This window comes from Mandrillus leucophaeus, unplaced genomic scaffold (assembly GCF_000951045.1).
Source record: "Mandrillus leucophaeus isolate KB7577 unplaced genomic scaffold, Mleu.le_1.0 Scaffold1583, whole genome shotgun sequence".
NCBI lineage: Eukaryota > Metazoa > Chordata > Mammalia > Primates > Cercopithecidae > Mandrillus > Mandrillus leucophaeus.
The window spans coordinates 456,571-465,473 of record NW_012101569.1 but is presented as its reverse complement, the minus strand read 5'-3'; the positions used below and the strand labels follow the sequence as shown (position 1 = coordinate 465,473).

Genomic DNA, 8,903 nt, shown 5'->3' with positions numbered 1-8,903 from the left:
GATCAACTGGAAGTAGTAACGTGATTTCTTTGCTCACAGCATGACCGCTGGGTTTGGGGAGCACTCAGATGTAGAGGCCCCAGTCTCGTCTTGCCCACTCCCAGCCTGGGGAAGGCTTATCCCCCAGATTCCACCTCATCCCCACAGGGTCCCTGATAACCTGATCCCATGGGTGGGCCTGTCCTGGGACATTGGCAGCATTCAGGGGGCAAGTCCCTTGCTGGGCCATCTCTGCCTCCCCCTAGTAAGAGCTCTGTCTTCCTCTTCCTACAGGAAAAGCAAGAAAGCCAGCAAAACCAGGGAGCCCTAAAGAGGCAATTACAGGTGAGTGGAGGGTGTGAAGTTCCCTCCTGTCCTCTGGAGAATGTTGCTTTCCTTCTCTTTCAGCATTTGCTTGGCTTTTCTCCCAAAGGTTCAATCAGGTAACTGGAATTTTGATGTTTGAGAAAGCAGAATTGAATACAGCACTGTATCACACTGAACATGGCTGCCAGGCAGTTTGAAGGTGGGAATCTGGGCACCCATCATCCTTCAACCTGGCGCTTTGACAGGCCTTTAGGCCTTTGGGCCCCATCTCAACCTCTTTCATTCTAGAAGAGGCCGAGGATCTGGCCAGCCATCTGCAGTATTCCTGGAAGCATGTGGGTGAGTTGCAACGGGAGCAGAGGAAGGCAGATAGGGTAAGTCCAACCACCTGCCCCATACCCTGGCAGCCCGGCTTTCCAGATGGAGGAGTGAGGGACCTTTAGGTCCCTTCTGCAGGATGGAGTGTCCTGCCCAGAAAGCAGCATGGGCCATTTCTTGCTGCTTTTGTGCGTGGTTGTTAGAGTCAGCCTGGGGCTGTGTTGGCTGCTGTGGGTGAGTTGGGGGCACTGTTGGGAGCGAGCACTGGATGCAGAGCTCGGAGGCCAAGTGCCTACCCTGCCCTTACCTGGCTGTGGCCTTGGCCAAGTCCTAGGTGGGGGTATGGTACTTGCACTGCGAAGGTACAGAAGAGTATCTTTAGTATGTTACCATTTGTGTAGAGAGAGGGAACGTGTGTGTGTGTGTTTGTGTGTGTACTATGATAATATACATAAAACATGTCTGCAAGGATTTGTAAAAAACTTAGGAGAGAGGAACGGGGTGGCTGGGAGATATTTCCCTTCTGTATTTTCTGAGTTTTGGACTATGGGAGTGTACCCTTCAAAAACTGAACACCAGATTATACCCCTTTCTTTCTGTGCCCCCACCCCCAGCTGTTAAAAGTGGAGGGTGTCCAGCTTCTTGGCGTCTTGAACAAAGAATTGGACAAAATGCACAAAGTGAGGAAGGAATGGAGGGATTTATTGAAACTGAAAGCACACTCCACAGTGTGGGAGTGCACCTGAGCATAAGGGCTCAAAGGCACCGTTAAAGAATTTTTGGGAGTTTACCCCCTAGAGGATTCCATTGGTTACTTCGGGTATGCCCTATGTAAATGGAGAGGATGAAGTAAAGTTACAAAGTCATTTAGCCATAGGCCCCATAGGGAGGATATTTCCTGTTATAGCTGAAGTGTGAACAGGCCTTATGTTCCCTGCCTCCAGATCCTATTTTCCTGCCTGACAGCGAAAAAATGGGCTTAGAAAATCAGATATACCTGAGTGTTCAAATCCCAACTCTGTCTGATGATCTTAGGCAAGCACTTAACCTCTGACATGCCATGTTTTTCAACTACACAATAGAGGTGATAATGGTAACTGCCTGCTATGGTGGTTGTGAGGATTAAATGGGATTGCTAGCATGGTGCCTGGTGAAGCACTCAATAAAGGTTCCAACAGTGGCAGTCATAACGGTAATAACAATAGCAATATTCTCTTTTCTCTCTGGGCCTCTGGTAACCAGCTATAAATTTGATCTCCTTCCCTGTGCCTTCCACCTTTACTGAGTTCTTTGAGAAACAAATGAGACTGTGGGCTTGGAAATGCCTTGAAAACATGTCAGGCGTGATTGAGAGTGAGGAAGTGTTACTGTGGAATAGTCACTGTAGCTGTCGTTCCTGGTCTGCCAGCTGCTCCTCTGCCTGCTGTATCCTGACTTCACCTTTCTGTATTTTCAGTACAACAACCAGTTAACCGGAGACAGTGATGCCCTCAGGCTGAAGTTATACAAGAACAGGTAGGACGGGGGACGGTGGGATGGGAGGTCTGGGGCCCTTAGCATGGGTGATGTGCTGGAAGGTGGGAGGGGTGCAGGTGAGCTTGGTGAGGTGGTCATACAGGTTTGCATGTGTGCACAGGCTAAGCTCTAGTGCTGGCTGTGCCCCTGACTCATGGTATACTTGGGCAACTCATGTCTTTTCTCTGGTGTGCCACCTGTGACTTTTGATTCCTGAGGTCCCTTCCAGTGCCACGGTTCTGTGGTTGTGGGGTGTGGGTAGAGGGTTGATCAGCAAAGCAGCACTTTCTGTTCTTTGTTCATTCCTTTCTCTACTGCCTCTGGCCATAGCAACAGCAATAAGGAGCTGAAGCAGGAGAACTCAGCTTTGGCAGAGCAGCTTCCAGTTGTACTGACTGAGAAGGCAGGGATGCAGCGTAACTTGGAGGAGCTGAAAAAGAAACTAGAACTCACTGACCTCACGCTTCAACAGGCGAGAGGCTGCAGCCCCGGGGGTGGTGGGAGCCCCATTCAGCTGGGGATATGGTCTAGGGATCATGCAGGGTATAGGGAGGCTCCAGCCAAGAGCTGGAAAATTTGGGTCCTTGTTCTGGTCCTGCCATAGAATCCTCTGGAGACTGCTAAAAATCTACAAACTGGGGCCCTGTCATAGACTTAGGGAATCAGAATCTCAGGGTTAGGGCTTAATTTTTTTTTTTTTTTTAAATGCATCATAGATGAAAACCATTATTTTATAGATTACACTTATATGGTTAGCTCATGAGTCTGTTTATTTCCTTCTGAGGTTCAAGCCAACACTTCGACTATTCCATGGTAATAATAGAGTACAGTTCTTGTTTGTTTATCTGTTTGTTTGTTTTGGGATGGGGTCTTGCTCTGTCACCGGGGCTGGAGTGCAGTGGCGTGATCTTGGCTCATTGCAACCTTTACCTTCCAGGCGCAAGCGATCCTCCTGCCTCAGCCCCTCAAGTAGCTGGGACTATAGGCACACACCACCACGCCTGGGTAATTTTTGTATTTGTAGAGACACGGCTTCGTCATGTTGCCCAGGCTGGTCTCGAACTCCTGAGCTCAAGCAATCCACTCACCTCAGCCTCCCAAAGTGTTGGGATTACAGGCACGAGCCACCATGCCCAGCCTGAGATCTCTTTAAAATTATTTTTTATTTCTAAAGCCAAAGCATCTTCACAGTAGAGATCTTTATTGACCAAGTTGTACATTGAGCCTAGCTTGAGCCCTTTTAAGGGGCACTGTGTGGAACGGCCCAGCCTCCTCAGATAGAAACTTCTCTTTCTTTACCATTCAGTTGTCTAGCTGGTGTGAAGGCCCTAATGCTAACCAGCAGTTACAGCAGCCCATGGAGGAATGGGCACAGCTGGAATCTACCTGGGGCAGGTGAGGCTTTGCAGAGGGAGGGATGTGGAAGGAAGGTGACCCCAGGGGGCCAGTAACAGGTGAGGACCAGTGACAGCCCTTCCTGACTTCTGTGCCCATTCTTGTAGGTGATGGAGTGGCTGAAGTATCTGCAAATGGAGAGAGACCAGTATGCCCAGTATCTGCACGGAGAGAGTGCCATGTGGTGGCAGAGGATGCGGGAGATGTCAGAGGAGGTGAGACCTGACCCTTCAGCCCCAACCACAGATAGGTCACTTGATTGTTCCAGGCATCTGTGAAATGGGAGGAGCACAGCCAGAGGGGGTTCATGGGTCTGGGCTTTGTGGAGGTAGGGGCAGAGAGGGAGACGGTAGCCTGTCCAGCCACCAGCCCTGCTCTCCAGGGCCCTTTCCCCCTGTGCTTTGGGCAGGTGCACACGTTGAGGAAGGAGAGGGCACATAGCATGAGTCGAGTACAGGAACTGGAGACGAGCTTGGCTGAACTAAGGAACCAGATGGGTGAGCTGGGGCTGGGGTGACGTGGGAGCAGGACTGGCGTCAGAGGGCTGTGGGGATGGCTTAGAATGCCCCAGGGAGGTGGGTGCATGGAAAGGCTTTGAGGCAGAGGGAAAGAGGTCTGTGCCAGGAGATGGCAAGTCTTGTCATCTTCATGAGCCTCAATGTCCCCATCAGCAAAGAGGAAAAAGTGCCTGTTGTCAGCCACCCACAGTTGTCTGTACCTGAAAGTGGCTTGGAAGTTTGGCTACCATCAGGGCGTGAGGAGTCGTTAGCAGCAGGGAGGCCAAGTTTGGGGAACCTGAGATGGGCTATGCACCAAGAGGAGGGTTTTTTTTGAGAATCCAGAGGCCCGTATTCCTTATTGTCTGCTTCCTTTCTCAGCTGAACCCCCACCCCCGGAGCCCCCAGCAGGGCCCTCCGAGGTGGAGCAGCAGCTACAAACAGAGGCTGAGCACGTGCGGAAGGAGCCGGAGAATCTGGCAGGACAGCTTTAAACCCAAGTGGAAGAAAATGTGGGCTTGAGTCTCCTGAACTGGGAGCAGGAGGAGAGGTTGCTGGAACAGGAAGAGAGGCTGCTGGAGCAGGAGGAGAGGCTGCTGGAACAGGAGGAGAGGCTGCTGGAGCAGGAGGAGAGGCTGCTGGAGCAGGAGGAGAGGCTGCTGGAGCAGGAGGAGAGAGAGGCTGCTGGAGCAGGAGGAGAGGCTGCTGGAACAGGAGGAGAGGCTGCTGGAGCACGAGAGGCTTCTGGAGCAGGAGCGGAAGGCTGCTTCCTTTCTCAGCTGAACCCCCACCCCCGGAGCTCCCAGCAGGGCCCTCCAAGGTGGAGCAGCAGCTACAAGCAGAGGCTGAGCACCTGCGGAAGGAGCTGGAGAATCTGACAGGACAGCTTTAAACCCAAGTGCAAGAAAATGAGGGCTTGAGTCGCCTGAACCAAGAGCAGGAGGAGAGGTTGCTGGAACAAGAGGAGAGGCTGCTGGAGCAGGAGGAGAGGCTGCTGGAGCAGGAGGAGAGGCTGCTGGAACAAGAGGAGAGGCTGCTGGAGCAGGAGGCTGCTGGAGCAGGAGGAGAGGCTGCTGGAGCAGGAGGAGAGGCTGCTGGAGCAGGAGGAGAGGCTGCTGGAGCAGGAGGAGAGGCTGCTGGAGCAGGAGGAGAGGCGAGGAGAGGTTGCTGGAACAAGAGGAGAGGCTGCTGGAGCAGGAGGAGAGGCTGCTGGAACAAGAGGAGAGGCTGCTGGAGCAGGAGGAGAGGCTGCTGGAACAGGAGGAGAGGCTGCTGGAGCAGGAGGAGAGGCTGCTGGAACAGGAGGAGAGGCTGCTGGAGCAGGAGGAGAGGCTGCTGGAGCAGGAGCGGAAGGCCGCTTCCTTTCTCAGCTGAACCCTCGCCCCCGGAGTCCCCAGCAGGGTCCTCCAAGGTGGAGCAGCAGCTACAAGCAGAGGCTGAGCACTTGCGGAAGGAGCTGGAGAATCTGACAGGACAGCTTTAAGCCCAAGTGCAAGAAAATGAGGGCTTGAGTCGCCTGAACCAAGAGCAGGAGGAAAGGTTGCTGGAACAAGAGGAGAGGCTGCTGGAGCAGGAGCGGAAGGCCGAGCTCTGGGAGGAGCAGGTGGAGGCGCTCAGGCAAACCGTGCAGAACGACCGTACCACCATCAGCCGCACGCTCTCCCAGAAACACGAACTGAAGAAGCATCTGGGCGAGCTGAAGGAGATGGTAACCCTCGCCCAATTCAAGAAGGGCAGGGAGGTGGGTACCAGCCTCTGGGGAAGGGAAGTGGAAGGCCAGAGGCAGCTGCCTCTGGTGAGCAGCACAGGTGACCCCAGCACCCTCCAGGGCAGTGCCATGACTATTTCTTGCTTCCTGCCCTCTGACTTTTAGAGGTGGGTAGCCTTGGACTCCTCCCAATATCCTCTAGCTGGCTATCATCCCAGCTAGAGACATGGAGCCCTCCAATCACAGGGAAAAGACAGTGGTATAAGAGGCTCCTTAGATTCAAACTGAATTCTGGCCTCGGCTCCACTGCTCACCATTGAACTGCTTTCCATCTCTAAGTCTTGGTTTCTTTCACTTAAAAAGGAAATGAGCATTTTCCTCGCAGAGGCGCTTAGGATTAAATGAGATAATACGTGGAAAGCATTAGGCATGTAGCACACGTAGCAGATGGGGGTTGGCTCCTGCTTTTCCACCTGTGGCTTACAGGTTAAATGGTGGAAAAAGGGTGTGTGATTTGAGGCTGGGGAAGGAGGCATGGGGCTCTCGGCAAGGGAGGCAGTCACTTAGGCCTGGAACAAGGGGCCAGGGGCCTGGGCAGGCGACAGTGTCCCACGGTGCCCTTGTTACCCTGTTTCTGGGCCCAGAATCTGGAAGCCAGCCACCGCTTGACCTCACACCCAGCGTCTTCCTGCAGGTGGAGCTGAAGAGCCAAGAGGCTCAGAGCCTGCCGCAGCAGCGAAACCAGTGCCGGGGCCACCTGCAGCCGTACTATCAGCAGCTGATCTCTGAGGAAGAGGCACTGCACAGGCAGTTACTTCTGCAGATCTAGCTCGTGGACCAGCTGCAGCACCAGAGAAAAGAGTAGCAGAGATGGCCCGCCAAGAGTTGCAGGAGACCCAGGAAACGGAGTTGCTGAGGGCAGGTGCCCGAGGGAGATGAGACCTGGCAGCCTCTGTGCCCTCTCATTCTCTTTCCTGACCCCTTAGGAGCGCCTAGAAGCAGAACCAGTAGCTACAGGCCCAGTTGAGCTTCATGGCTCTCCCTGGGGAAGGTACGGGGGAGACCACTCAGAGGAAGAGGAGAGAGCCCCAGGAGGAGCGGGGGACTGTTAGCAGCATAGGATTGAGGAGTTGGAAGAAACCCTTAGAAGAGCGGATCATTATGCAGACCGGGTGTCTGCACTAAGTTCGGCATCAATATGGTGACCTGGGAGCGGGGGACCACCAGGTTGCCTAAGGATGGGTAAACTGGCCCAGGTCAGAAGTGGAGCAGGTCAGAACTCCCAGGTCGATAGGTAGTGGGACTGTGCCTGGGCAACATAACAGGACCTTGGCTCTTTAAAAAAATACAATAAAAATACAGAACAGCTGCTCATTCCTCTCTGGGGAGGGGCTGACCTAGGGTTACACAGTGAGGGTGGGAGCAGAGGTGGGCCCACTGTACCTCCCTTGTTGGGTTATCTGAGGACCCCTCTGGTCACCACCCCCCACCTCCATAGGAGATGGACTGCAGAGTGAGGAGGAGGAGGAGGAGCCTTGGTCCATGCTGAGCATCCTAGAGGACCTGGAGAACTGGGAGGCCATGGTGAGCCTGACTCCCCCTGCCCCCCCTTTGCTGCCTCCCTCTCTGCTCCCTCCCAGACACCCTTATGCTCTTGGTTTTTCTGCCTTCTGATTTCTTTGGACTCTCACCCCTTCCCTCGGAGCCAGTGGTCAGACTCCATTTCACCTGAGACCAACAGGTGCACCGTGCCTCTGAGGCCCCAAGGGAAGGGCTTCTCTCTACTGCCCTGGCCCGTTCATCCTGTGTATCCCCCTACAAGAATGCGCACCTCCTGCCCACTAGTGACTTTTTAAAACTTGGCTTTAGCCAGTGCCGAAGAGGAGCAGGCACAGCCACATGGGCGGCTGAAAGAGCAAAGGGTGCACTGCCAGCGCCTTCTCACCTGGTGGCCTTGGCCCAAAAGCAGCCAGAGGCGGCCACCTCAGCCCCAGGGACTGGGGGCGATTCTGTGTGGGCAGAGCCACGGGGCCTTGCAGGGGACCATGGAGAAGCTGCAGGTGAGTGAGTCTTTCCTGGCATGGCCAAGAAGGGTGGGGGCAGGGCAGGTTGTTGCGGGGATGTGACCCCGTTATTTTGACTCCAGAGCCGCTTTATGGAGCTCATGCAGGAGAAGGAGTGGGTGGAGAAACTGGAATGTCGCTGCATTCAGCTGTCTGGAGAAACAGGCACCATCAGTGAGCGAGAGGCCGGGGCACGGCCGGCGGAGCTGCAGGGTGGTCAGAGGGGCCCCAGTGTCTGAGCCCTGTCCTCCTGCAGGAAAGTACATCACATCATACCAGAGCCAGAGGTCAGTGCTGGAGACGTGGCACCAGGAGGATGAGTACGTAAGCAGGTTGGCCCAGGACAAGGAGGAGATGAAGGTAGGGTGCGCAACATCTCTGCAGGGGTGGGGGTGGGGGTGGGCGTGGGCATGGACGTGGCAGCTGAGCACCCCTCCCTCCAGGTGACGCTGCTGGAGCTGGTGTTGCAGCTTGTGGGCGGCCACAACGAGTGGCATGGCAGATTCCTGGCAGTTGCCCAGAACCCTGCTGATGAGCCCGCTCCAGGGGACCCAGCCCCCCAGGAGATTGGGGCTGCCGACTCGCAGGGTGGTGAGTAGAGCCCTTGGGCAAGGTGTGCTGGTAGGATGAGGGGAGGGCTCACACGGTGCTCTGAGCCCTGCCTCCCCGTCTCCAACGATCTCCCACAGTGTGGAGCCTGAACAAGAAGAGGCCGGGGAGGGTTCTCCCCACAACAGCCCCACTGCACAGCAGATCATGCGGCTGCTTCATGAGGTGCAGAACCCCCAGGAGCACTCAGGCTTGGGCAGCAACCCCTGCATCCCCATTTTTTACTGGGCTCAGGAGAACAAGGTGAAGATAACAATCATCTAAAAGCCGGCCACTGTCAGCAAAGCCTGGAGAAGTGGGGCCAGAGGGTCTCCCCGACTGTGTCCCTGCCACCCCTTCCCAGTTACCCCTTTACCCTTACAGTAGCAAAATAAGACCCCTATCTAATGAGGGAGACAGGTGCAGATGAGGTGAACATCATTGTCATCTAAAAACAGGCCACAAAATAAAAAAAAAAGTTATGGGATTAAAAAAAAGTTATGGGAAAAAAAG

General features: G+C 54.5%; 1 pseudogene; it reads left to right on the top strand.

The window, feature by feature from the left end:
- Positions 1 to 412: 412 nt before the first annotated feature.
- On the top strand, positions 413 to 8,675 carry LOC105536379 (annotated as a pseudogene).
- The last annotated feature ends 228 nt before the right edge of the window (positions 8,676 to 8,903 follow it).